We start from the raw sequence: 27,742 nt of genomic DNA, 5'->3' as shown, positions 1-27,742 counted from the left end.
CCCTTTCCACCATGTGAGGTTACAGCCAAAAGACAGCCACCCATGAGTCAGGAGGCAGACTCTTATCAGACGTCCCTCTGACGTCTTTCACAAATCAAATATGCTGGTGCTTGTATATAGAACTTTACAGCCTCCAAAACTCTGAGAATAAATTTTGCTGCTTAGAAGTCACACAGAAGATGGTATTTTATGACAGCATCCTGAATGGACTAAGTGAAACATTTAGTGATAAGATGAGTGATAGTCAAAAGTGGAGGACCACATGGTAGACAATAGAAGACATTGGGGGGAAACTTAAAACTTCAAAATCATGAGGGGAAATGAATTCTAATTTAGAATTCTATACCTAATCCAATGATATATCAAACAGAAACTAGGAAACAAAAGTTTTCAGACATTTAAAGTCTTAAATTTTATTTTTATACACCATGCCTAATGGCATTAATGAAGAAAGTATTCTGTTAAATCATTTTATTCCATTAAATCAGGGTCCTCAGGTAAGCAAGTTAAGGCAAGGGTATTTCAGGTTGACAGCTGGGCATCAGGCCTAGAGAACAACCCACGCAGAATCAAGGAGGAGAGAGTTTCAGGATGAGTTTATCTGAAAAAAAAAAAGAAGCATTTAATTGTCTGAGTTGCTCAGAGATGACTTTAACACATTCCTCAGCTTAACTAAACCTTAGGAGTTTCATTCCTGACCATAGGGTCCTGATCTATGTTTTCTTAGAACATTTACTTCAGAAAACTTTAAATTGTATGTTCTTTCTCTGCCTTATTGAGAAGGAAATCTCCTAGCTTTTTTGACAATGTTACAATTGAAGAATATCTTTCTGAAGGGCTTGAGACTCATACCATTAAAATATAGTCATTAGAAAAAAAATATAGTCTTTATTTACTCAGTCTCTGTGGGAAGATAGAAGTACAACTTTGATAAATATCAGCAATCAACACAGGTGGCCTTCCTTCCTCAACTAATTGTCTCCCAAAGTCTTCTTCCACTAGGTCATTCTAGTTCTTAAGAACTCTCCCTTTTAAAAGTTTTATTTATTTATTTGAAAGACCAAGTTGCGTGTGTGTGTGTGTGTGTATGTGTGCGTATATGTGTGTGTGTGTGTATAAAGAGAGAGGGAGGGAGAGAGAGAGAGAGAGAGAGAGAGAGAAAGGGAAGGAGAGACAGACAGATCATTCATCCAGTGGTTCACTCCCCATATCGCCACAACCGCCAGGGCTGGCCCAGGCCAAAGCCAGGAGCCTGAAATTCCATCCAAGTCTCCCAAGTGGGTGCGGGGGCCTAAGTACTTGGGCCATCTTCTACTACTTTCCCAGGCACATTAGGGACCCGGATGGGAAATGGAGCAATGGGGCTCGAAGTGGCACTTACAGGGGAAATTGGTGTCTCAGGCAACATGATGGAATATGATTCAACCATTAAAAAAAAAGAAGTAATCTTTTCAATTGTAGCAACATGCAAGGATCTGAAGATTAAAATACATGGAATTTTTAAAGGTTGAACTCTTAAAAGTCCACTCTGCCTGTCAAAAAAAAAAAAAAAAGTAGAGAAATGAATAGTGGTTCTCAGAGGCTGGGGAAGGAAAGGGCTGGAGGTAATGAGAAAAAATATGTTAATTGTTAGAAAGTCACAACCAGGGACAAACGTTTAGCCCAGCAGTTAAGTTGTCCATAAGATGCTGGCTGACCCCATGGCTGACCCTGGAGTGCCTGGCCTTGACCTGTTTCCATCTCCTGCATCCAGCTTTCTCCTTATGAAGGTCCTCCAAGTTAGCAGATGGCTTAAACAATTGGGTTCCTGGCACCCACATAAGAGACCAAGGTTGAGTTCCTGGGTCATGGCTTCATCCCAGCCCAGCCCTGGCCACTGTGGGCATTTGGGGTGTGAACCCATGAATGGGAGCTCTTTTTATGTCTATCATTTTCTCTGTGTCTCTCTCTTTGCCTCTCAAATGAAAAAAGGAACCTTTTCAGGTAAGAAGAATAAATTCGACTATTTTATTATACAGAGGATGATAATGGTCAGCAATATTTTGTTGTGTAATTTTAAAAACCTAGAAGATTTTGAAAGGCCTCTTCACAAGAAAATGATAAATGTTTGAGTTGATCATTACACAAAGTATAATGTAGCAAAACCTCACACTGTACCTCCCAAAAACATTTAATAATGAGTTGGGCATTGTGGTGTAGCAGATTAAGTTGCCACTTAGGACAACTGCATCCAATGTTGGAATGCTGGTTCCAGTCCCAGCGGCCTGGTTTCTGATCCAGCTCGGTTTCTGATGTGTACTGGAAGCAGCAGATGATGACTCAAGTACTTGAGCTCCTATTACCCTTGTAGAAGACTTGGATGGATATCCTGCCTCCTGGCCCTGGCTGTTGCCACCATTTGAGTAGTGAACCAGCAGATGGAAGATCTCTTTCTCTTCCTTTTAAATAAATCTTTTTTTTTTTTTTTTTTTTTTTTTTTACAGGCAGAGTAGACAGTGAGAGAGAGAGACAGCCGTTTGTTCACCCTCCAATGGCCGCTGCGGCCGGCGTACTATGGCCGGCACACCGCGCTGATCCGAAGGCAGGAGCCTGGTGCTTCTCCTGGTCTCCCATGCGGGTGCAGGGCCCAAGGACTTGGGCCATCCTCCACTGTACTCCCAGGCCACAGCAGAGAGCTGGCCTGGAAGAGGGGCAACCAGGACAGAATCCAGCGCCCTGACCGGGACTAGAACCTGGGGTGCTGGTGACGCAGGCGGAGGATTAGCCTATTGAGCCACAACGCCGGCCATAAATAAATCATTTTTAAAAAGCAAAAGGAAAGATGTACAGTCATTAATCTGTCAATTCAAATGCCCACAGTGGCCAGGGCTGGGCTGGGATGAAGGTATTCTGCCTTTATCTTAGAGGATATATTCCATGTTGCAATAGTTTAGAATTAATTTTTCCTGGCCTATTTAGCCCATTCAGTGCAACTTTATTTTTATAAATATTTATTTATTTGAAAAGCAGAGTCACACACACACACACACACACAGAAAGGGAGAGAGAGAGAGAGAGATCTTCCATCTACTGGTTCACTTGCCAAATGGCCACATTGGATGTGGCTGGCTCAAGCTGAAGCCAGGAGCCTGGAACTCCATCTAGATCTCTCAAATGGGTGGCAGGGGCACAAGCACTCTGGCCATCATCCACTGGTTTCCCAGGAGCATTAGCAGGGAGCTGGATTAGAAATGGAGTAGCCAGGACTTGAACTGGCACTCCAGAATGGGATATCATTGTCACAATTGGCAGCTTAACCTGCCACACCACAATGCCAGCCTCTAAGGCAACTCTCCTTTGACAGTTTGAGAAAAAAAAAATTTACTCTGGGGAGTATTGTCTGGTACAGCCGGATCCCATTTGGAATGCCCAAGTTCAAGTCTTTGTTGTAATCCCAACTCCAGCTTCCTGCTATTATGCACCTTGGAATGCAGCAGGTAATCCCTCAAGTAGTTGGGTTCCTGTTACCCACATTCAAAAGATAGACTGAGTTCTCAGTTCTAGGCTTTGACCTGGCCCAGCCCAAGTGTTGTGGGTATTTGGAGAGAGAACCAGAGGATGGGAGCGCTTTCTTTCACTCTCTCTCTCTCTCTGCACCTTAAATAAATATAACTATTTAAGTTAAAAAAATAGAAATATTTACTCATTCTTTCTGAGAGTTTGGGAAATATTAATGATAGTGACATAGAAAACTAAAGAAAAAATAAGTAAGTGATTATTAAACTCAGTGCTGTCTTATCTTATCTTTCTGTGTTCCTGAGCTCCCTTGCCAGAAGTTTCCTCTTTCATCTTAGCCATGTGATGCATTTTGCTTACACATAATTCTTGCATAAAATATTGTTTCTTTTGGGATGTTGAGTCCTTATTCTTCATAATTAAGAACTCTATAATGTTAGAGTTCCTGACCTCCAGCTTTCTCCCTCCCTCCCTCTAGGTTTCTCCTTCCCAAATTTGACCCATGGCCTACACTTGCTAGGTATAAAGTTTAAGGTCCTGTTAGGACCACAGTTTACACTTACACAGCATTAGCTACTCAATGTCCTCACATAAACCATCTTACTCCATCCTTATAAAAGATTTTGCAAGGTGAGCTTTGGTTCTGAATCCAGACAAATTTAAGTTGAAACCCTAAATCTAGTCCAATTGCTTAATCTCTCAAAGTTTCAATATTCTTATTTTAAGATGAGATTTAGTAATGATTGAGTGAGTTATGCCTAGTTCACAGTGCAGTTGTGAGAATTAAATGGAATAAAGCATCCAAATACTTTATACATTATCTATCATAGTAAATTCCCATTAGATCTGAAATGATTATAATTTTACAAGAGAAAAAATTTAGATTGAAGAAAGGTTACTGTATTATAAAACAGGGACTTAAGTTTATATCACTTGATTCCAAGAGCATTTCAGATCCACTATCTCATGCTGTCTCTACATAGATGTTTTCTAGGCAACATCTTTATTAGGGCTCACTAATTCACTATTATAGATTAGATATTAAGAACATGGCTAGGCATGTTTTGAAAGTGAGTGTGCACTGGTGTATTCTATGGGAGAAGAGATTGACTCTCAACAGTGGTAGAAAAGAAGAGAGAATGCGATAGAACACAGGGAGGCATAACAAGGGAGCCTGACACAGCTGTGAGTCAAGAGGGACCAGAGGAGCTGAGATGAGGAAGGGCAGAGGCATCAGTAGCATAAAGAAGGGTAGCAAGGGAGGGATAGGAGGAGGATGGATAATGGATTCCAAGATACGGTTAGACAGAAGTAAATTCTGATGTGTGCAGTACAAATGAATGACTATAGCTTGCAAAAATTCATTATAAATTTTAAAAAGAACTATAAGGGGAGTACAAAGTTCTCCAACAAAAAGAAATAATAAATGTTTAAGAAGATGGAAATGTTGTTTACCCTGGAGTTATCAGGCACACAAACATGTACAATATTATGAGTTAGCTAAACATTTAAATGTCTTCCTTGTCCCTACCCACACCCAAACACACACAAGAAAATGTGCTGGGATGTGACGTGGCTGAAGTCAAACCTCTGCCATCACGTGGGGCTGGCTGGCCTTTATCAGGAATGAATAGCCTTCTTAAAAGGAAAGACCACTGGAAAGGGGGGCATTTATTCTACCCTGGTAAATGAAACACTAATTTGTTTCATCCATAATGGAAAAGAGGCAAGTGGAGTTCTGTGGATCCATTACCAAAACAGAAGTGCCTGCAAGTGAACAGACTGTGAGTGGATGTGTCTTTGAGAACAGTCCAGACCTGGATGTGCTGTCTTGATGGCAGCCTTGGCCAAGGCCTGCTGTTGTTTTCAGTTTCTGAGGTCTTTGTTCAAACCATATGGTGTAGGAGCAGTACATATTTGTAAATAAATAGACAGTGAGTCTAGATTCCTTCTGTGTATGTGACTTGTTTTTATCTCAGATTTACCACCCTTGTGCAAGAAAAGATGAGCTTGAATTTAGAAAACTTTGGCCCTTTAGAGAACACATAAGATACTTTTTCGCTGGGTTTGCATATCTGACACAGTGCCAAATCTCAGTGTGTCTAACTAGTGTACAATCGAGAGCTATTTTTTGGTTGTGAAATGTTTTGTTTTTAACGGTAACAGAGATTTCTAAAATGAGTGTTACCATTCATGATTCTTTCTCTCTTTTAATTCCTCCTTTGAGAAAGTTTTTCTTTGCTGTTTTTGAGCACTTAAGATACTTAAGCTCTGGGTAGCTTTTGAAGATGTTAATGTATGCAACTTAATGGTTATTGAATGGGCAAGAGAATTCTGGACAGGGTGACGGCTCAGTGAAGCTGAGTGCCTGAGCTCATGAGCTCACTACAAGCTCCAGGCAACCTGTGTTGTTGTTTTTTTTTTCTCTTGGTTGATGAATGATCCAAGCTCATCTTGGTCTTAAAGATCTTGCTGTTGATGGTCCTGCATGTTAGAGCTGGAAAGATCCATGAGAACCATCTGGTCCAGTCCCTTCCTATTTTACAGATGAGAAAATTGATATCCAAAGAGGCACACATACTTGTTTCAATGTTAAACAATCTGTATAAAGAGCAGGTCTAAGGCCGCAGGTCAATAGGCTAATCTTCTGCCTGCTGTGCCGGCACACTGGGTTCTAGTCCCGGTCAGGTGCCAGATTCTGTCCCAGTTGCCCCTCTTCCAGGCCAGCTCTCTGCTGTGGCCCGGGAGTGCAGTGGAGGATGGCCCAGGTGCTTGGGCCCTGCATCCGCATGGGAGACCAGGAGAAGCACCTAGCTCCTGGCTTTGGATCAGCGCAGTGCACTGGCCACAGCGGCCATTGGAGGGTGAACCAACTGCATAAAGGAAGACCTTTCTTTCTTTCTCTCTCTCTCTCTCTCTCTCACTGTCCACTTTACCTATCAAAAAATTAGAAAAAAAAAAAAAAAGAGAGGGAGAGAGAGCAGGTCTTGGGGCCGGTGCTGTGGCTCAGTGGGTTGACGCCCTGGCCTGCAGTGCCGGCATCCCATATAGGCACCCATTCTAGTCCCGGCTGCTCTTCTTCCAATCCAGCTCTCTGCTGTGGCCTGGGATAGCAGTAGAAGATGGCCCAAGTCCTTGGGCCCCTGCACCCACCTGGGAGACCCGGAAAAAGCTCCTTGCTCCTGGCTTTGGATCGGCACAGCTCCGGCCGTTTCGGCCATCTGGGGAGTGAATCATCAAATGGAAGACCTCTCTCTCTCACTCTCTCTCTCTCTCTCTCTCTCTTTCTGTGTGTGTGTGTGTGTGTGTGTGTAACTCTGACTTTCAAATAAACAAATAAATCTTTAAAAAAAAAAGAGCAGGTCTTTATAGTCTTAGTATTATCCATTAAAGAGGTTTCTAGCAAACCTTCAAAACCCTCTCTTGCTTTGGCCTAGGGAGTTGTCTCTGGTCCAGACCAGGTGTCTCTGCAGGCTCGTCATCCCTGAGATCCCCTGAAATCCACAGGCACCTCCCAACCATAGGGCTCACTGATATCTCAGTGCCATTGTTGTGCCATTTGTAGTCCCTACTCTGCTGACCCACACAAGCATCCCAGCCTCTCCTGAGGTACCAGCTGACTGATCGGATCAACTAATAAGCAATCTTGTGACAAGAGAAGATGAAAAGATCCAAATAGAGAAAGATTTCTCCTCTACATTACTACTTGCAGAAATTCTCTGGGCTGGATGCTGTTGGCCTGATCTCTAAACATGGTGTTGGGAGTGTAGCCACATTAAACGTGACTGAGAAAACCGTTGCATCCTTTAGTTATACCACAGGGTTTCTTTCAAAGAGCTCAGGGCTTCTTGTTTTGCTGTAGGCCCTAGTTTCGGTCCTGCCTTCACTTTTCCCTTCTTAGGAAATTCTGGCTATGACATGCTTAAAAGAATGAATGCCTTTGTTTCTGAGAGCCCAGAATGCACATGCAATCATTATCTGTATTTCTGTGCTGCCTCTGCACTGTGTCACCACGGGATCCTTCCTTTGCACGTGAGGATTTTGTTTAGCTGCATTTGTTCAACTACAGTCAAGCCAGTACATTTGCTTGCTGAGTGAAAACCAGAGGTGAATGACCTTCCTGAAAGAGTTCAGGAAGTTCAGAGGAATCCTTCCTGAGAGTTCTAGAGATCACATCATAAAAAGGGAAATGATAACTCCAAGTGTGACCAAGTACATCAAGCCTTAGAAAATAGTCCCTTATGGCCTTTTGTGTGTGTGGGTGTGTGTGTGGGGGGTTGAATGTATAGCACAATGATTAGAAACAAAGGCAGGAGAGTAAGAGAATTCTGGGTTCAAATCCCAGCTCAATCCACTACTAACTATGTCACTTTGGGAAAATTAAACTCACAAGTGCCTTGCTTTTCCCAGCTATAAAATGGAGAGATAAAAATAGTTCATATTTCAGAGTTGTAAAATTACTAACTGCATATAAAGGTACAATAAACATTATGTGTTCAATATTATACTATGGTCTTATATGTTTAAGGGATTTGCCATCATTGTGTCATCTGATCTTGTGCTAGAGTCTGGTGATGCTGAGTTTAATACGGCAGGATCTATGGTGTCAAGGAGTTCTGGATTTTTTTGAGCAAAACCATACTTTCCTCCTCCTTTGATTGCAGTTAACCTTCACAGCCATCACCATCGTAGACAATGTGTTTGAAGGAACCAAGTTGGAATGGGATCTTCTTTCAAGGGATCCATACATCCCCTGTGAGGCTGGGTCCTCATTCTGTTTACACAGTTTGACTTCTGAACATTTTCAATCCACTTCCCTTCTATAAATTCTCTGAGGTAAGCAGTTCAGAAAATTGATTTTTCTATGTCCTAATGTTTAACCACTATGTCCAAAAGTACCTTTTCATAGAAAGAGATAATTAACTTGATTTCATTTTCACATGACTGTCTGGTGACAAGTCGAATTCCTGGAACAAAACATCTGCCATTTTCCTTCCATGGCATAAGCTGTTAGGCTGCTGGCTCTGTTCTCAGCAGCAGCAGTCTCCTCACAGTCAGAATTGCCACCTCGATGGCTAGGAAAGTTCTCTCTGTTTTCATGGCTCTTGGATTAACATGAACAAGCCTGCTGCTAAGGTGAGTTTAGCCTCGCCAGAAATGCATAACCTCTGCAGAGACAGAGAGAGGTTTGGGCAACACAAAGGAAATAGAAGTACACATTCAATCATATAATTTAAGAATATTAAACCCAGAGTCATTTACTAGTTAAGAATTATAGGATTGAAATAAAAATACAGTCAAAGCCAGTTATAAAATACTTCCCTCTACAATAGGTTATGTTCTTACAAAATAAAATCTTGCTCTTCAAATTAGCCTAATATATCATTAAATAATGGCATGAAGATAAATTGGATTTTATATTTGAAAAGAAAGACTAAACAGGATGCGATACTTTGCACACGGGACATAATTTCTATGAGACTAAGTATGCACATTGCTACCAAAGGGATGACAACAACAAACACAGAGTGATGATGTGTAATGGCTAATGAGTATGAAGTCTCTGACACGAAGTAAGAATTTCAAAAATAGCATTTGTTACCTTTTGTTCTCACATCATATTAGGGCTGCACTGTAATTGATGAAGAGGTTTTATCTATAAATATCTATGATTCATAATTTATTGGCCAGAAACCTCTTTCCAATTAGTGGCAAAATATTTATTAGAAGCCATAAAGTGACACAGACAGTCCTTCATCCTAAAACTTTTTAATTTTGTAATTGTTACTCAACTATTATACAGTTCCTTTGGGTAAAAATCTGAAAATGCATTCAAGCAAAAAAAGGTAGAAATCTATTTGTAGAAAGGCAATCAATCAGTCTTCTTATTCTAGATGAATAATGCCGTTTAGTACATACTGTATCAATAGTCTGGGAAGGTGGAGGACAGGTCTGGGACTCGTCATTGTCAACTAGAAGCATTTCCAGGGAGGCAGCACTAATGCCGGGGACAGAGGGGAAATGAGCAAGGGCGAAAACCAACTGTGAGACTATGTAGACATGCTCATCTTACAATGTCACAACAAGAAAGACGTGTTTAGAGAAGTCATGAGGCTGTGAACAAGGGACAGAGCACACAGAAGGAGGAGAATGCTAACTGTCCATGATTCCAGGATATCATTTTACAGAATTCAGTGGACTCAGTAGCGACAGTTGTCCTGCAGTTGCCTGGTGTGGGTAGAAAGTTAAATATTATCTCACATGAATTGCAGTGTATTACCAGTCAGATTTCTCTGATGATTTATTCCCAACTTTGCTAACATAGCTTGGCATGTGAGAAACTGCTCTCTCAGCAGCCATAAATTTTCCGAAAGTTTCATTTCATTTTAGGGAGAAAATTAAGTGTCCATTCCAATAGCAATAAGAAAGAAAAAATCCCATTTTAAGCACATATTTCTTGCTGTGAGCTTATAATACTATTTAACTAGCCTGTTTCTCCTTTTCTTGTGAATTAATTTTGGGCTAATGCTTTAAGATATTCAGAGAAGGGGCCAAGCATTTTGGTGCGGCGTGTTAAGCCACCACCTGGAACACTGGTCATCGGTTTCAGTCCCGGCTGCTCTGTTTTCAACCTCACTCCCTCCTAACGTGCCTGGGAAAACAACAGAGAACGGCTCAAGTGCTTGGGCTCCTGCCACCTACATGGGAGACTGAATGGAGCTCCTGGTTCCTGGCTTCAACTTGGCCCAGCCGCAGTTGCTACAGCCGTTTGGGGAGTGACCCAGAACATGGAAATCTCTCTTTCTCTCTCTGACTTTTTCTCTCTCTCTCCCCACCTCCCACCCTCATAATTCTGCCTTTCAAATACATAAATAATTCTAAAAAAAAAGATATTGCATTGGCACAAACTCACAGAAACAAAGGCAAAAGGATTATATATCAGAGAAAGTTTATTTTCTTTTTTATTTATTTGAGAGGTAGACAGAGGGAGAGACAGACAGAAAAGTCTCCCATCTTCTGTTTCACTCCCCCAAATAGCCTCAATGGCTGGAGCTTGGAAGATCTGAAGTCAGGAGCCAGGAGCTTCTTCTGAGTCTCCCGTGTGGGTGCAGGGACCCAAGCCTGGGCCATCCTCCACTGCCTTCCCAGCCCACAAGCAGAGAGCTGCATCAGAAAAGGAGCAACCAGGACATGAATGGGTGCCCATAAGGGATGCTGACACTGTAGGCAGAGGCCTAGCCTACTATGCCAGGGTACCAATCCCCTGAAAGTTTATTTTCTTAAAACAATCCACATTTGTAGGCCATGGCTAAAGTCCACGGATGATTAGCAAACTGGAAGGCTGGTTCTATTGACAATTCTGTTCTCAAACTAATGGTTTATTGGAACTGTTAGCTTTGTCCTTAGACTCCTGGCAGCCTAGGGCAAACTTTTATTTCCAAGCGTCTGCTCACCACTTACTTCCTGATGATCATTCTGGATACAGACAGAGCTGGAAACAGCAGCTAAATTGCTACTTTGGACAAGCATATGAATGCTCAAGTCTCATTTATGACTGGTGTCTCTGCTGAAAGGATGTCCTCTAATTTTGTTTACTGTTTCATCTGTGATTGATAAGTACACAAACATTATAATTTTGGTATAATAACTAAGATACTGAATATTTATATTGTATTATCTTTTTGTTTACTTTTCAACTTGGGGGCCCTTTGGTTTGTACTCCTCGAAGCCATTTTCCCATTTCTTGCTATCAATGGCATGAGTAGTCACAGGAATTACACTATAGGAAGGTGCTTAAAGTTTATTTTGATGCCAAAAAATTGAAAACCTTGCATTTTTTTCATATTAGGCATTTTCTATTAACCCTGGTATATTGGGATAATCTCCTTTTTATTCTTAGAGATTAAAATATCCCATTTTCCTTAAGTAGGTGTTTCCTTTCAGGTAATTATGTTACATTGGCAATAAAGTTTTCATGCATTTTAAAGTTTAAAAATTAAATCTCAATTTGGCAACTTTTCTTTTGGGAACACTAAAGTGTTAGTGCTTGGGGCCAGTGTTGTGACACAGTAGGTTAAACCTCCACCTGGGACACTGGCATCCCAGATAAGCTCAGGTTCAAGTCCCAGCTGCTTCACTTCTGATCCAGCTCCCTGTTGATGCACCTGGAAAAGCAATGGAAGGTTTCCCAAGTACTTGGGCCTCTGCAACCCAGGTGGGAGACTCAGGTGGAGTTCTTGGCTCCTGGCTTTGGCTTGATCCAGATCTACCCATTGTGGCCATTTGGGGAGAGAACCAGAAGGTTGAAGATTAGCTTTCTCTTTCTCTCTCTCTCTTTCTCTCTCTCTCTTTCTCTTTAATATATCTTTTTGATATAATAACCATGATACTGAATATTTATATTGTATTATCTTTTTGTTTACTCTGCTTTTTGAATAAACAAATAAATTTTTAAAAAATAAAAATTAAGGGCCGGCGCCACGGCTCAATATGCTACTCTGCCGCCTGCGGCGCTGGCACCTCGGGGTTCTAGTCCCGGTCAGGGCACCAGATTCTGTCCCGGTTGCCCCTCTTCCAGGCCAGCTCTCTGCTGTGGCCAGGGAGTGCAGTGGAGGATGGCCCAAGTCCTTGGGCCCTGCACCCCATGGGAGGCCAGGATAAGTACCTGGCTCCTGCCTTCGGATCAGCGTGGTGCGCCAGCTGCAGCACGCCGGCCGCGGCAGCCACTGGAGGGTGAACCAACGGCAAAGGAAGACCTTTCTCTCTGTCTCTCTCTCTCACTGTCCACTCTGTCTGTCAAAAAAATAAAAATAAAAAATAAATAAATAAATAAATAAATAAATAAAAATTAAGAAAAAATGAAGAGTTAGTACTCAAAATTTCCCCTTCCAGAATTTGTAGATTAAGTGACTCTATTGACCTGGAGACTTCAGCAGGTCTAGATAATGAAGACCAAATATAATGATGCTGACTGACAACTTAAAGAGAGGCATGATGATCCCACTACCACAGATACTGAAGGTAAGACTGTTCTTAGAAATGGTCCCGATAGGGGTAATTATTAACAAAATCATGAGCTTTTATGGGGTCACCACAAGCTTGGTCATCTGGAAACAGGAATCACATCAAAGCCATCTGCCCTCAACATGCCCTGCTCTGGAACACAGGTAGAACACCAGGGTGAAGGTGGAGGCAGACATTGGGGCGATTATGTAGAGGGCAAGGAACACCAAGGATGCCGGCCACATGCAGAAGCTAGGAGAGAGGACAGGACAGTTTGCCCTCAGAGCTGTCATAAGGAAGTATCCTAGCTGACACCTTGCCTTCAAACCTCTGACTCTGACAAGATAAACTTCTGTGTCTGTATGCCACTCAGTAGATGGTTCATAATAGTCACTTTTGTTGTGGCAACTCTCATAAATTAATATTTGGTATGAAACCAAGCAAATATATTGCAATGAATATGTTTGTTGGTAGACCTCATATCCATGTTCTGGATGGTTCATTTGGAATGTATTCCTACATTTGAGATTATCAAGACCAAATCTGTAAACATTTATAGAAGTTGCTCCATTTTGCCAAACTACTTTCCAGAAGGATTGTCATAATTTTTCCTGAAATCAGCATAGATATAAATAAAGTACCATTTTCTTCAGAGTCTTCCCAATGATGGTTTTCTGTGTTTGTTTATAAACAAGTAGGAATGTAAGTAGCAAATTCACAGCAACTCCTGGAAAGGCAGATGGTCTGCAGAATTGTTAAAAAGGAGAAAAATATGGGAGAAATACAAGAAACAATGACTGAGGGAGATAGCATAAAAATCTTCTTTCATTTACAAACCTGCATGTGGAGTTCATAGGATTGATTGGGTTCAGAGGAAGCAAAGCAGTAAAACACAAAGTTCAAGGCTGCCAATGATCACTAAGTGACCCTTAGATCTCAGAAGGGAGGGGAAGAGAAGGCACATGCCTCTGCACCTGATTTCCACCACCAGCAGCAGGCGAGAGTATGTGAAGAAGGTGTGCTAGGGCTACAAGGGAGTTATCAGAAACACCACACTTCAGCAGCCATCACAGACTGTCCACGGGCAGCTACAAGGTCAGAAATTATTTGCACAAAGAAAGGGAGGATTGTCAGCATATAGAGTACATATTAGTGTACTTACAAAGCTTAAAACTGTGCATCTCTAGGAGCTAGAGATAACACTTTCATATTTTAAAGCAAAATACAAACCAAAATGAAACACATGTGAAAGTATTGATATAAAAACAATTGAATATTGCCACAACGTGTATGGAACTGAAATCACTATGTGAACTGAAATAAGCCAGACACAGAAAGACACATACCACATGATCTCACTCATATGTGGAATCTAAAATAGTTTATCTCGTAGAAGTTGAGAGTAGCATGGTGGTTATTAGAAGCTGGGGAGGGACCAGCACTATGGCGTAGCATGTGAGCACTCTGACCTGAAGCTCCGGCATCCCATAGGAGCAACGGTTTGAGACCTGGCTGCTCCACTTCCAATCCAGCTCTCTGCTGTGGCCTGGGAAAGCAGTGGAGGATGGCCCAAGTCCTTGGGCCCCTGCACCCGCGTGGGAGACCTTGAAGAAGCTCCTGGCTCCTGGCTTTGGATAGGCGCAGCTCCAGCCATTGCAGCCAATTGGGAAGTGACCCCTCTGATGGAAAACCTCTCTCTCTGCCTCTCTTCTCTCTGTGTAACTGACTTTCAAATAAACCTTAAAAAAATAAGCTGGGGAAAGTAGTGGGGGATGGAGAAAGGGTGATTAATGGGCATTAAGTTTTATTTAGGAGAATAAGTTGTAGAGTTCTATTACAGAGAAAGGGGCTATAGATAATGATAATATCCTGTATATTTTCTTAAAAAACTAAAAACTAGGAAAAAGGCTGTTGAGTGTCTTCAATGTAAAGAAATGATAGATATTTCAGGAGATAGATATATTTGCCCTGTTGGATATTACATAATGTATACATTATTGGAAACATCATGTGGTACCCTGTAAATGTGTACAATTTGTCAGTTACAAATAATATGTATATTTTTGCATTTTGCACATATAATTTACAATCCAAAAATAATAAACACTTATAGTACTTTAAAAATAGTTGAAATTGAAGGCTTGGTTAAATAATTTACAATCTATTCTTTCTCTATTTTTTAAAAAAGATTTATTTATTTATTTGAAAGAGTTACACAGAGAGAGGAGAGGCAGAGAGAGGGAGAGAGAGAAAGAGAGAAAGAGAAGGAGGTCTTCCATCAGATGGTTCACTCCCCAATTGGCCGCAACGGCTGGAGCTGCACCGATCCGAAGCCAGGAGCCAGGAACTTCTTCCAGGTCTCCCACGTGGGTTCAGGGACCCAAGGACTTGGGCCATCCTCCACTGCTTTCCCAGGGTACAGCAGAGAGCTGGATCGGAAGTGGAGCAGCTGGGTCTTGAACTGGCACCCATAAGGGATGCTTTAGGCTTTAGGCTAGGGTGTTAACCCGCTGCACCACAGCACCGGCCCCCATCTATTTCTTTCTTTTTTTCTTAAGTTTTTTTTTTTTTTTTTTTTATTTGAAGGAGCTACAGAGAGAGGTAGAGACAAAGAGAGGTTTTCCATTCGCTGGTTCACTCCCCAGATGGCTACAACGGCCGGAGCTGCACCGATCCAGAACCAGGAACTTCTTCCAGGTCTCCACGCGGGTGCAGGGGCCCAAGGACTTGGACCATCTTCTTCTGCTTTTCCAGGCCATAGCAGAGAGCTGGATCGGAAGAGGAGCAGCCAGGACTAGGACCGGCGACCATATGGGATGCCGGCGCTTCAGGCCAGGGCGTTAACCTGCTGCGCCACAGTGCTGCCCCCCCCCAATCTATTTCTTTCATGGGTATATCATGTAGCTGTAAAAAGGTGTGATACAGTTCTTTGTTTATTGTTATAAAAATATATAATAATATAATGCTAAATAAAGACAGATTGCATAAAAGTATATGATTTATGTTCTGTTACTACAAAGCAATATAAAATAGCATCTATATCTGTATCTATCCATATATACATATATATGTATCTTCAGAATATATTCTTAAAATTAAAATTCCTGTCACTCATAGTAATTTATCTGGCATAACTTTAGCCCAGATATCTGCATCGTAATTCTACCCCCACCTTCAAGTCAACATTCAGATTTTTTGCCAGATTATTTCATGCTTCAATATATCCTCATATTCCCCATTTATAATCTCTCTCCTTTTCCTGTCTGCGATTTTCCTTTCCCATGGCATTCATCTTTCTTCAATGATGCAGAACGAGTATTACTTATTGCCTTAGTTGTTTTTTTCCTGTCTTTCCTACTGTACACCCCATATTGTCATTATACTTTTGTCTAAAGTATAATCCACAAGTCTAGAAGACTATCTGACAATAGTAGGAACTCAAGAAAAACATTTGGTAGAATTGTTTTTATATGTCCTGATATCCATTTGCATGCTGCTCTCCAAAATGGCCATATAAATTCACACTAGATTGCATAAAAATACTTAGCATGTGTGTGTGAGTTTATCATATGCATAATGGCATGTATTACACACACACATGATGGAAATGAAGCATCAAAAAGTGCTGAAAAACAGATTCATCAATTTATTTATATATTTTACCCATTTTATTTAGTATTTACTTACTTACTTGAGAGAGAGAGAGAGAGAGAGAGAGAGAGAGAGAGAGAATGCCCATCTGCAGATTTATACCCCAAACACCTGTAATGGCCAAAGATGATCAGGAGCCAGAACCTACAATGAAATCCAGGCACTTTGATGAGATACAAGTATTAGCCACTAGGCTAAATACCTGATGCTCATATTTTTTAAAGGTAATTTATTTTAATTTTTTTTTTGACAGACAGAGTGGACAGTGAGAGAGAGAGAGAAAGGTCTTCCTTTTGCCGTTGGTTCACCCTCCAATGGCCGCCGCGGCCGGTGCACCGCGCTGATCGGATGGTAGGATCCAGGTGCTTATCCTGGTCTCCCATGGGGTGCAGGGCCCAAGCACTTGGGCCATCCTCCACTGCACTCCCTGGCCACAGCACAGAGCTGGCCTGGAAGAGGGGCAACCGGGACAGAATCCGGCGCCCCGACCGGGACTAGAACCTGGGATGCCGGCGCCACAAGGCGGAGGATTAGCCTAGTGAGCCGCGGCGCCGGCCAAAGGTAATTTATTTTATAATTAGAAAAAAAAATAGCTTTCCCCCCTCCTACACAGGAAAAATTGGGTTTACTGAAAAGATACCACGATCTGGTTCACTGAAATACCATGATCATCCCAGGACTGCCCAGGCATGGCCAGACTTCAGAGCATCCACACTGGAGCACAGGAAAGTTTAATCACAGAAGCAGCTGCCCCACTCTGTGGCAGCCACAGAGAGTCTCTGGCGGCCACTTACCTGAACTCATTGTCCCTCTCTCTGACTGGCTTTCCTGCTCCACTGCCTGAAATACCCTCTATATTCATGCATTCTTCACTCTATTGTGCTCATGATGGAAATTCTCACTCCTCTTCCCACCTTTCCCATATAAGGGGTCTTCAAAATTTTCATGGAAATGCACATTATCTTTAACTTCAGTTTTTCTATAAACTTTTAAAATACTCTCATGTATTAGTTGAACGCACACTTAATTTGCACTTCGATTTAGCAGATTTGCCTGCAACATTGTCATTATATATAATGCCCTATCTTCATTTATAATGGGTTATTTTAGTGAGAAACCAGTTTTAGTGATTTATTAGCAATGCATGTTGAATATTATCAAATGCTTTTCTGGCATACATTTCCATTAAAGTGATCAACTCTGCCTTGTTAACCTAGTAAATGTGGTTTATAATGAACAATTTTTGATTGGTAAAACAAACCTTGCTTGATTGTGATATATTATTCTTTGAATTCATTCCATTAGTCAGGATTTCAAAAGACTTTTGTATCTGACAGCTTCATTAGGAATCACGCACACTGCCCTTGGGACCTAGATGCAGGAACTCTGTGAAGGGTGACTCCAATCTTAAAGTTAGCTTGGTCTTTCTCATCTAGCTTTTGCGTTCTCTTCTTAGTCCCCAATCAATTTTTGCCTAATTAGTTTCATTATTCAGACTTTGCCTTGGAAAGTTATGTAGCCCAGATGCTGCTTTTGAAGAACTCCAGGCTCATTTCTTTTGGTTTGTTTGTTTGTTTGACAGGCAGAGTGGACAGTGAGAGAGAGACAGAGAGAAAGGTCTTCCTTTTGCCGTTGGTTCACCCTCCAATGGCCGCCGCGGCCGGTGCACCGCGCTGATCCGATGGCAGGAGCCAGGTACTTATCCTGGTCTCCCATGGGGTGCAGGGCCCAAGGACTTGGGCCATCCTCCACTGCACTCCTGGGCCACAGCAGAGAGCTGGCCTGGAAAAGGGGCAACCGGGACAGAATCCGGCGCCCCGACCGGGACTAGAACCCAGTGTACCGGGACTAGAACCCGGTGTGCCGGCACCACAAGGCAGAGGATTGGCCTATTGAGCCGCGGCGCCGGCCAGGCTCATTTCTTTTAATCAAGACCACCAATATTATAGCAATATCTGTAATAATAACAAAATTATAATATAGAAAGCAATCTTTATAATAAATATATAAAAATTTATGTAAACAAATCTAATTAGAATACACCTGTATTTTTCTCTTGTATTCTACTACCTTTATGGTAGAGGTCCAAAATTTCTATTATGAGCAAGTCGTATATATAGAAAAAAATAGAAAATAAAAATAGGTGGGATATTTAGAAATATTATGATATATAAATATGCTTGTATATAACTAAACATGTGTAACATGTTATTCATGGCCTAATAAGTCTATTAATTAAAGGTGTAGAAAGGAAAATACTTACTTCTTTTCGGTCATGAAGAAGAAAATAGCTATGGTATAGTTTTTTTGTTTTTTTGTTTTTTTGTTTTTTTGACAGGCAGAGTTAGACAGTGAGAGAGAGAGAAAGGTCTTCCTTTTTCCGTTGGTTCACCCCACAAGTGACTGCTTCGGCCGGCGCGTTGTGGCTGGCGCTGTGTGCTGATCTGAAGCCAGGAGCCAGGTGCTTCTCCTGGTCTCCCATGCGGGTGCAGGGCCCAAGCACTTGGGCCATCCTCCACTGCACTCTCAGGCCACAGCAGTGAGCTGGCCTGGAAAAGGGACAACCGGGACAGAATCCGGCACCCCGACAGGGACTAGAACCCAGGTGCCGGTGCCACAGGCGGAGGATAAGCCTAGTGAGCCACGGCCCCGGCCCGCTATTGTATAGTTTTGGCTTCCTTTTTTTTTTTTTTTTTTTTTTTGTAATGCCTCCTTCCTGATCTGATTTTGGTTCTGAAAATCATTACCATCATTCATCTTGTAGATGAAATACGCATGAGTATTGTTGAAGTGCTTGTAATGTGGACTCAGGACTGTCAGACTGCCCTATTGCTGAAGCTCAGGGTAAGAAATACAGAGGTGGGGAAATTCAGCACTTGGGATGTTAAGTACCAGAAAGTGCTGCCCTCTGGGTCATTCAGCCACAAAGGTATACTTTTATGCTTCTGCTACTACCATAGTTTAAACTCTGTCCATCCAATAAATTGTAACTTTCCTTCTGTTTAGTAGAAAGGATTTTTAGAACACATCATTCTCACTTAAAACACATTCATCCTGTTGAAAAAAGCCAACTATGTTTCTATTTTGGTAGGTTTGTATCCAGGGCAAGTACACAGTGCTCCTATTTAAACTCTATTTTGAGATTTTTTAAAAAGAAATTTTCTTTTTTTTTTTTCAAAGAAAAAAAATCAACATCTTGCCTTCTGGAGTAAATGATTTACCAGGCAAGCAAAAGAGCAAGGAAATTGCTCATATTAAATCAAAGTGGTGGAGTGCCTCTGAAGTTTATCTCTTAAAACTTTAGATAGTAGCCTTCTCTACTGAAATGTCTGCAACTTTAAAAAATAAGTAATACTAAATAAATGTACTTTTTCTACTTGTAGGATTTAAAGACTAAGGCACTATGAGAAATATGTTGGGAATTAATGTATAGAAGCTGATTTTATCTATAGGTAACTACTGAAATTGTTGAGGTAGGCTCATTGCAAATTCTCATGTTCCATCATTTACATGATTACATACCCCCTACATATATCTACATATACACATACATTAGTATTTATATAATAAAACTGTATATAAAGCCTTATCTCCAGAGTTTTACTTACACCCATATATGTGACACACATAAAATATTTCAAATAAAGTGTTTTCAGGATTAAGCCTCACATGAGCTTCCAGGTAACCAGCTAACAAACTAACAGCACACACATAAAAGAAGGCTACAACTATGGCAGAAAGTCATCGTTATCTGACTGAGGTACATTATTATATGGTTTGTTGCAAAACATCATAATAAGACTATTATTAACTTAAAATCTAAGGTTCAGCAAGAGATTTCCCACTTCTACACAAAAGCCATGAAAGCTTTGATACAAGGTTTATCAGATATTTAGAACTGGAAGATCTTAATAGGAAAACAGCAATTAATGGAATCATCAGAGAAATTTTCAACATAATATTAAATACAAGATAGCTGTAATAACAAGATCTGACCTTATCAGTTTGTTCCTGATGATGCATGCTAAGAATTAATGAAGAAATCATACATACTTAGCTTGGAAATAGAAGAAATAATAGGCTTCTTCCTTGTTCTTTGATTGTTGTTTCTTACTTCATTGATTGTACAACATAAATAACCAATATTCTACCTATAAATGTTAACTTTTTTTCCTTTTACTTCCTAATGTGATTCCTAGTTGTATTCAGCAAAAAATAAAAGTCTCCAAACTGAAGAAGAGAAAAGAACCAAAGCCATGTTGACATTGTCAAACATGAAAATATGAAAAGGTACATCAATCCCATGATGTAAATTAGAAAAAGTTACTCCTCGAAAAAATATCAGAAAACAGATGGTGAGTTAACACAGTTGATGTTAGTGGAGAATTACTAAATCCACAAAGCATGCCTTTACACTGTTGACTACATCTCTTGGCCACGTACAATCCAGCTTCCTTCACTGAATGCATAGAGCCCCACCCTGACAATCTTTTTATAGTCTTTCCTTCCTGTGCTCTACCATCTCTTCAGAGCTCTCCAACAGCTAATCTGCTAAATTGCTGTGTTAACTTAACAACAATAAAATGTCTAAGAATAAAACTGTGCAAGATACAAAGTGCATAAAATTTGCTGCAATATCTGGGCTTTCTTCCAAGTATTGTTGGAATGTTGCTTTCAGTAACAAAAACAGATGTGGTTTAGTTTATTTGGTTTCTATTTTTAATCACTTCCTTTTAAAATTTACTTAGTATAGCTTTTTTTAAAAAAATTAGTAATTGTGATGTGCTGCTCAGGGCCCCTTTCTAGGAACAAAACTTAAACAATTTATCAGGCAGTAGCTCACAAGGAAGTCCCTTTCTCAGAAATATCCTTGGGCAAAGATGGCTGCCTTGTCTAAAGCCATGTGGTTTGCCTGAGGGCAGCTTGCATTGAGTGGCTTTTGACTTATCCAGGTAAGGGCATAAACATCTGACCCCTTGCACAAAAGTAGGACAATCCCGAACCGGCCATCCCAGCCTCAAGTACCTGTGACTGGGAGAGCCTTTTCTGTGACTTCATTTCTTTAAAATCTTCCCTTTGTCAACCCCACTTCTTACAATTTCTAACACTTTTTGCTAATTAACTTCCTGCATGCAAAATGCCTGATTTGTGGATATATGACTTAAAACCATAACCCTATCTACACATTAACATGTAAGTTTGAAAATCACAGTCAACTTTGATACCCTAGACCAGTATTTAAAAATAAAATTTAAGATACAGAATGGAGCAATATTGATAGACAAAACTGATTATGAAAGTCTTTTCTTCAGGAAGGGAATTATAGCTATGGAATCCCAAGAGTCATCAGTCAACAGAAATCTTCACCTGAGGTAAAAGAACCGCAAGCAACAGGGTATTATTAACCAAAGGCCGGATGGGAAGGAGTTACTTTCTGTTCCTTCTGTGCAGTTTCTTCCACCAAGCAGAGTGAGCCTTTGGGCAAGTTGACTTCTTCCAGAGAGACTGGGCTGTGTGTTCCCTAATCACTCTCCCAAAGATTTTTTTTTTAATTTAACATTTGCATCTATTGCTTCCATGATAAAATATAAGCACATTACACACATTTTGAGAAGGAAAAAATCTATTATGCTAGCACAAAATCTGCTTTAGCATTTCGGTGTATTTCTCTTTAGAGTTCAGATTAACCTGAATTCAATACTGAGTGATTCAGGCATTGTAAAGTGAAAATATAACAATGTGGGTTCTTACTGTCCCAATTATGTTTTTATTCTTTAAAGACTTTTTCCTGTTCAGCAGAAAATACTGAGACATCAGAGTTACAAAAACTGATTCTCCTTTCTGCACAGCTTCTCATCAGCAGTTACTTTTTCACCAAACACACATTACTTCAATTCTACCACTATAATACGATCTTGAGGAGAATGGAATCCGGGTCCTACTCATTCACTGGGTGCACTGGTGAGGAAATGCACCATTTTCCAAGCTTGTGCGAGAATGACTACTTTTATAAACTTAGTTGTCAAAAATCTTAAGGGCCAGTATCACGGGTTAACCTGACACCTGCAATACCAGCATCCTATATGGGCTCCAGGTTGTGCCCTGGTTGCTTGACTTCAGATCCAGCTCCCTGCTAGTGCACCTGGGAAAGCAGCAGAAGATGGGAAGTGGGAGACCTAGATGAAATTTCCTGGTTCCTGGCTTCATCCTTGGCCCAGCTCTGGCCTTTGCGGCCATTTGGGGAATGAACCAGAAGAGGGAAGACCTCTTTCTCTGTGTCCTCTGTCTTTCTCTCTGATACTCACTTTTAAAGTAAATAAATAAATCTATTAAAAATCTTTAGAGCATAATTATTTATTTATAGACCTCTTCAATAAGAATTCCAGAGGTCACACAACAGAGAAGGATGATGGCTTTAGAAAAAGGACAATAACCCTCCACAGTGGAGAAGTTATGAAAACATCCACAATGTTGCTAAAGGGTTGACCCTTGGAGAGGAGGAAAGGACAGAGCTGTCATGAGGAGGAGTCTGAGAAAAGGTTTTGCCAACCAGTGGGAAAGCATCTCCCATGGGGAAAAAAAAAAAAACACGGAAAGATGGAAGTTTACCTGTCATCCCTTTCTCATGGCTTCTCCCTTGGGATGAAGGGTGAATTCCAAATATCTGCTATGACCTCTGCTTCCAGCTATGTTACACTATTTCATAGCAGACCCATTTTTGCTCCAAGTAAACATCAGATTGATAGAGTGATTTCAAGGCAGCAAGGAATTGAGGCTGTGTGACAGGATGGAAGTAAAGTGAGTGAGTACAAGGAACATTCAGTGATGCTTTCCCCCTTTCTCCACCTGCCAACTTGTAACTGATATTTGAGAGCCTGAAAAATCTGAGCAGAGCTTTTCCTGTTTTATGGGGCTTGGGAATAAAAACTGGAACTCAGAGGTCACTACAGAGAGACCAATGCAGGATTTCAGTTGGGACTCTTAAAAGAGTTACTGCTTATGAGTAAGTTTAAAAAAAACCAGAAATACATCAGCCCACACAAATTCAGCTTTAGACTAACTCCATTTTAATTTTAGACAGGATTAAGGTGAATTTCCCTTACTTTAACTGCCTGCCAAAATCAAAATCTTTCTAGATTTTTGTATACACTATCCAGTATTCAACTACAAATTTCATGAACTGTAAGAAACAGGAAGAAAAAAGATACTAGGAAAGGCCTTTAGCAGCTCCAAAGACTGGGATTTTCACATAGCTTGCGTTAGCTTATTGGTAACCTCATTTCTTTGCTCTCCCTAGGCCCTTAGATACAACTACATTTTATTTAGTGATTCGTGCTTACACACACAGAGAACTTTTTTCCAGGTTTTTCCTTAAGCACTCTTGATAAATAAATTTTAATAATGCTTCTAACCAGATATGTTTTAATTTGTGAGATCCAAAGGGATGGTGAGCTTTTCAGACTAAGCAGGAGAAAGTAGTTTTGGTAAAATGGCAAAAAGTCAGGATGATATCTGGGGACACAAAAGGCACTTTGAGAGCTCTCTAATAGCTTCATGTTGGCAGATGCCCAGACTGATTCTATGAAAGGTAACTGTTAGCTAGCATTAACTCATCACTGGCCTGTCGGATTTTGTTCGTCTGATTTGCACACTCTACCTGCCCTCCACTTTGAGACCATCTTGTGAATTTCATACAGTTCTACTGTTTTAAAACACTGATGAGGTATGATGTGCTTTCATTGAAGCAGCTGTTAATCTGTCAGACCTGCCACAGTCAATCTCAGATCCACCAGGGCATGACTGCTACCATAAGGAATGCAGATTGCTTTCCGTTGGCAGTGCTTAGATGAAGACAGACCTTATTCAAGGACTCTAGGAGTCTGAAAAGATAAAAAGCACAGGGATACTAGTTTTATGTTTCTGAGAAAGGCGATATGACATAAAATAATATTTCTAGGTCCAATAAAGGAAGACAAGAAAGTTTTTGTTTCCTTTTAAGTTAGAGTGTCAAAAAGTATAGCAAATAAGAGGGAAAATAAGAAATTCAGTTGGAAGATTGAATAGTTGAGCCCAATAGAACTATTGTTCTGTCGGTATTGACATTGCAAATTCCCATCTTTGGGTGTTCATAAACTCTTGTTAGACCTGACACAAAATACACTAGAATCTAGTCAACAAACAATTTCCAAAAAAATAATAAATGATATACCTTAGTTATTTTTAATTCTAAGGCTTGAAAATTGCTCTACCACCAATCCACCCTGGATGTCCCCAAATCACTTGACCTGGGATTGAAGCTGATTTCTTTCAAACAAATGTTTGGTGTATAGAAGCGTGGTAAAGTGTTCTTGAAATCTATTTCAATTTGGATAAATGTAGAAATTAAGTTTCATCACTGCCTTCAGGGGACATTATCTCTAGAATAGATTTACTATTGCAAAATGCTTGAATTAAGCTGTTTTAGTAAATGCATTATAAGCACTGAATTTCATTTGAGTAATGCTCAGCATTCTAAAGACCTACTGAAATTAAGGCCCTAAACTGGAATTTAATAAACAACACTAACTATGTACAGTGATCCCAAAGACTAACACACCAGCCAGCACAGCCTAGGTGCTCAACTACTGTTCACTAAATCAATCAATCCTACCCAACCCAGCATTGTTACATAAATGTTGCAGTGTTTTATTGATTTTTGTCTGATAGACACAAAATATAAAAGGATTGCAGAAGTCAATACAGTGGGTACAGAAGGAATAAGTTAAAGCAAAGAACTAGAAAGATAAGGCAAGGGGAAGAAAAGAGATGAGACAATGTGGGTGAGCCAAATGCAGACACAGGTTAAAATTGATAACTTATTCAGTGAATGTTACATTGTTTTAAGTATAATAAAGATTATTAATTTACTTAAAACATAAAACTGAATACCTAATTTATTTCAGAAAACTTTCTAAGTGCTAGTGACATGAAACTGGACAAAATATAAAAATTCCTGCCCATGAATATATGTGCCCATTGGTGGGTCAATGGTTAAACAATATGTGGTATATACATACAAAAGAACATTATTTCACCTTAAAAGACAAGACATTCTGATACATGCTACAACATAAGTTAACCTTGAAGTAAAATAAACCAAATAGAAAAGACAACTACTATTTGATTCCTCTTATATGAGGTACATAGAGATAGGAAATAGAGGAGAGAGGAGACTGGGTAGTCGTTGCTTAATGAATATAAAGGTTCCATTTTGTAAGATAAAAGTTCTGGAGATGGGTGGTGATGATGGTTGCACAACAATATGAATGTATTCAATATCATTGAGATTTACATTACAGATATTTGTGATGGCAAATTTTGTGGTATATATATTTTATCACAATAAAACATTTTTATTTTTAAAATTATTTTAAAAAATTCTGCCCATTATGGAGTTTTATCATCAGTCAAATTTTTGTTATTATAGTGAAATGCCTGGGATATGCTAATTCTGAGGAATGAGAAGTTTATTTTGGAGGTTTACAGCTCAAGACAGGGAAGCCCCACTGGTTAGCATCTGGTGATGGTGTTCCTGTTGCTAGAGCATCACGTGACAAGTGGAAGCACATGCATCTGTGTCTATGTAGTCTCTCTCTCTCTCTTTTTTTAAGATTTCATTTATTTATTTGAGAGGTAGAGTTACAGACAGTGAGAGGAAGAGACAGAGAGAAAGTTCTTCCTTCCGTTGGTTCACTCCCCAAATGGCCACAACAGCCGGAGCTGCATGGATCGGAAGCCAGAAGCCAGGAGCGTCTTCCGGGTCTCCCTCGTGGGTGCAGGGGCCCAAGCACTTGGGTCATCTTCTACTGCTTTCTCAGGCCATAGCAGAGAGCTGGATTGGAAGAGGAGCAGCTGGGACTAGAACCGTCATCCATATGGGATGCCAGCACTGCAGGTGAAGGATTAATTTACTGCATCACGACACCAGCCCCTATGTGGTCTTTTATAAAGCCACTAAGATGTCATTGTGGGTGCACCACCCTAATGACCCAATTCTGCCAACCTCTTCCCAAAAGTCCTACCTTCAGAAGCCATAATTGGATTAATTTTCCGTTCTTTTAGTTCCATTACCATAAAGCTTTGGAGACCAAATCAATAACAGTGAGCTTTTTGAAGACATTTAATAACTGTATTAATATTTAAGCTATAGAAATCTGATTTAAAATCTTCTTAGGTTATAAAATATCTGTAGTTACCAGGAAAATTCTGTTAATAGTTTTCAGTTTCTCCTTCATTTCTCAGGGAGAAATACAGATCAACGGAGTGTTAGTGCAAGATTCTAAAGAAAAATAGTACAATGTTTAGTTTTCATGAGTCAATGCATTACTCATTAATAGCTATTCTTTTAAGTTTCCTTAGGTCTGTTCTACTGAAAAGGGATCAGGTAAGTAATGGGTAGCTGGCATGGGAACCCCAATAGAAAGAATATGTGTAAGGAGCATGCATGATACAAAGGAAATATATATATGATTGCTGTCTGTGGCTTCCCAACATAGAGCTTCTAAAACTCAGACATGGTGGGAAGAAAATATTTGGTTATCCCTAATAAGCCCTCTGAGTTTATGATAATAATGTGAATCTTGATATCCCTAGATAATTTCAGAATGAGGATTAGTGGCCAGAGAAGCCAACCATGTGACTAGAAGGTTGGAACTTCTAGCTCCTCCATCAACCTAGAAGACAGGGGATAGACCAATGACTTAACCTATCATGCCTACCTACCTGAAAACCCTTAAGTTAAAAATCTCCAAATGACAAGCTTGGGAGAGTCTCCAGACTGATGAGGACACTAAGAATCTGGGAATATGGTGCACTCAGGTAGGGCCATTCCAGAGCTGTATCATTTACAATAAACTAGTAAGTAAAGAACTTCCCCGAGTTCTGTGGATCATTCTATCAAATTATTGAACTTAGTGTATGTGGAGGAGTTGTGGAAACTCTTAAATCTAAACTGGTTGGTCAGAGTACAGGTGAAAGACAGTCTGGATATTGCAAGTGGCATATTCAGTATCATGGGAGTGAATATTTAACCTGTGAGGTATGAGCTAATTCCAGGAAGTTGGTGTCAGAATGGAAAAGCACGCATGCAGTTGAGATCTGGGGAGTTGGACAATTATTAGGTGGGAGAAAAAAAAACCCATATGCTTGGTGTTAAAAACACTGTGAGTAAAAGCAGCTCAGGTAGACTGTTAGGAAAACCAAAGCAGAGGAGGAAAATTCCTCTGTAAAGGCCTTTTAGATGTCCAGAGGCATTCACTGCACTGGTAGTGATCACCCCTCCCCAAGTTGACCCATTCCTTAAATTTAATTCTCACATGTTTTATTGTGCACACCAGTGACATTTCTGTAGCCCACTGGTTATATTCCTTGGGGCACCAAAAGTGGTGGTTCCAGGACCTGTCATGGCAGAATCTCTGGGACTAGGGCTTGGGAATCTGCATAGCTATCAAACCCCTCGGATGACTAGGAAACACAAGAATGTTTTTGAGACTCAGCACTGAATAGAGTGTTCTTTAGTATACTTGGGAAATCAGAGAGACCCTCATTCCCTGTT

At 40.4% G+C, this 27,742-nt stretch overlaps 1 long non-coding RNA gene across 1 annotated transcript; it reads right to left on the bottom strand.

Moving 5' to 3' along the window:
* Nucleotides 1–387: 387 nt before the first annotated feature.
* On the bottom strand, nucleotides 388–20,737 carry LOC138849057 (uncharacterized). Its single transcript, XR_011387436.2, has 2 exons — nucleotides 20,203–20,737; nucleotides 388–601 (listed from the first exon to the last, which is right to left on the bottom strand). It is a non-coding gene; the product is annotated as an uncharacterized LOC138849057 (long non-coding RNA).
* Between the last annotated feature and the right edge of the window lie 7,005 nt (nucleotides 20,738–27,742).

Source organism: Oryctolagus cuniculus, chromosome 3, assembly GCF_051225735.1.
Source record: "Oryctolagus cuniculus isolate XC-2025 breed Fujian yellow rabbit chromosome 3, ASM5122573v1, whole genome shotgun sequence".
NCBI classification, from domain to species: Eukaryota; Metazoa; Chordata; class Mammalia; order Lagomorpha; family Leporidae; genus Oryctolagus; species Oryctolagus cuniculus.
This window is presented reverse-complemented; position numbering and strand designations above follow the sequence as displayed.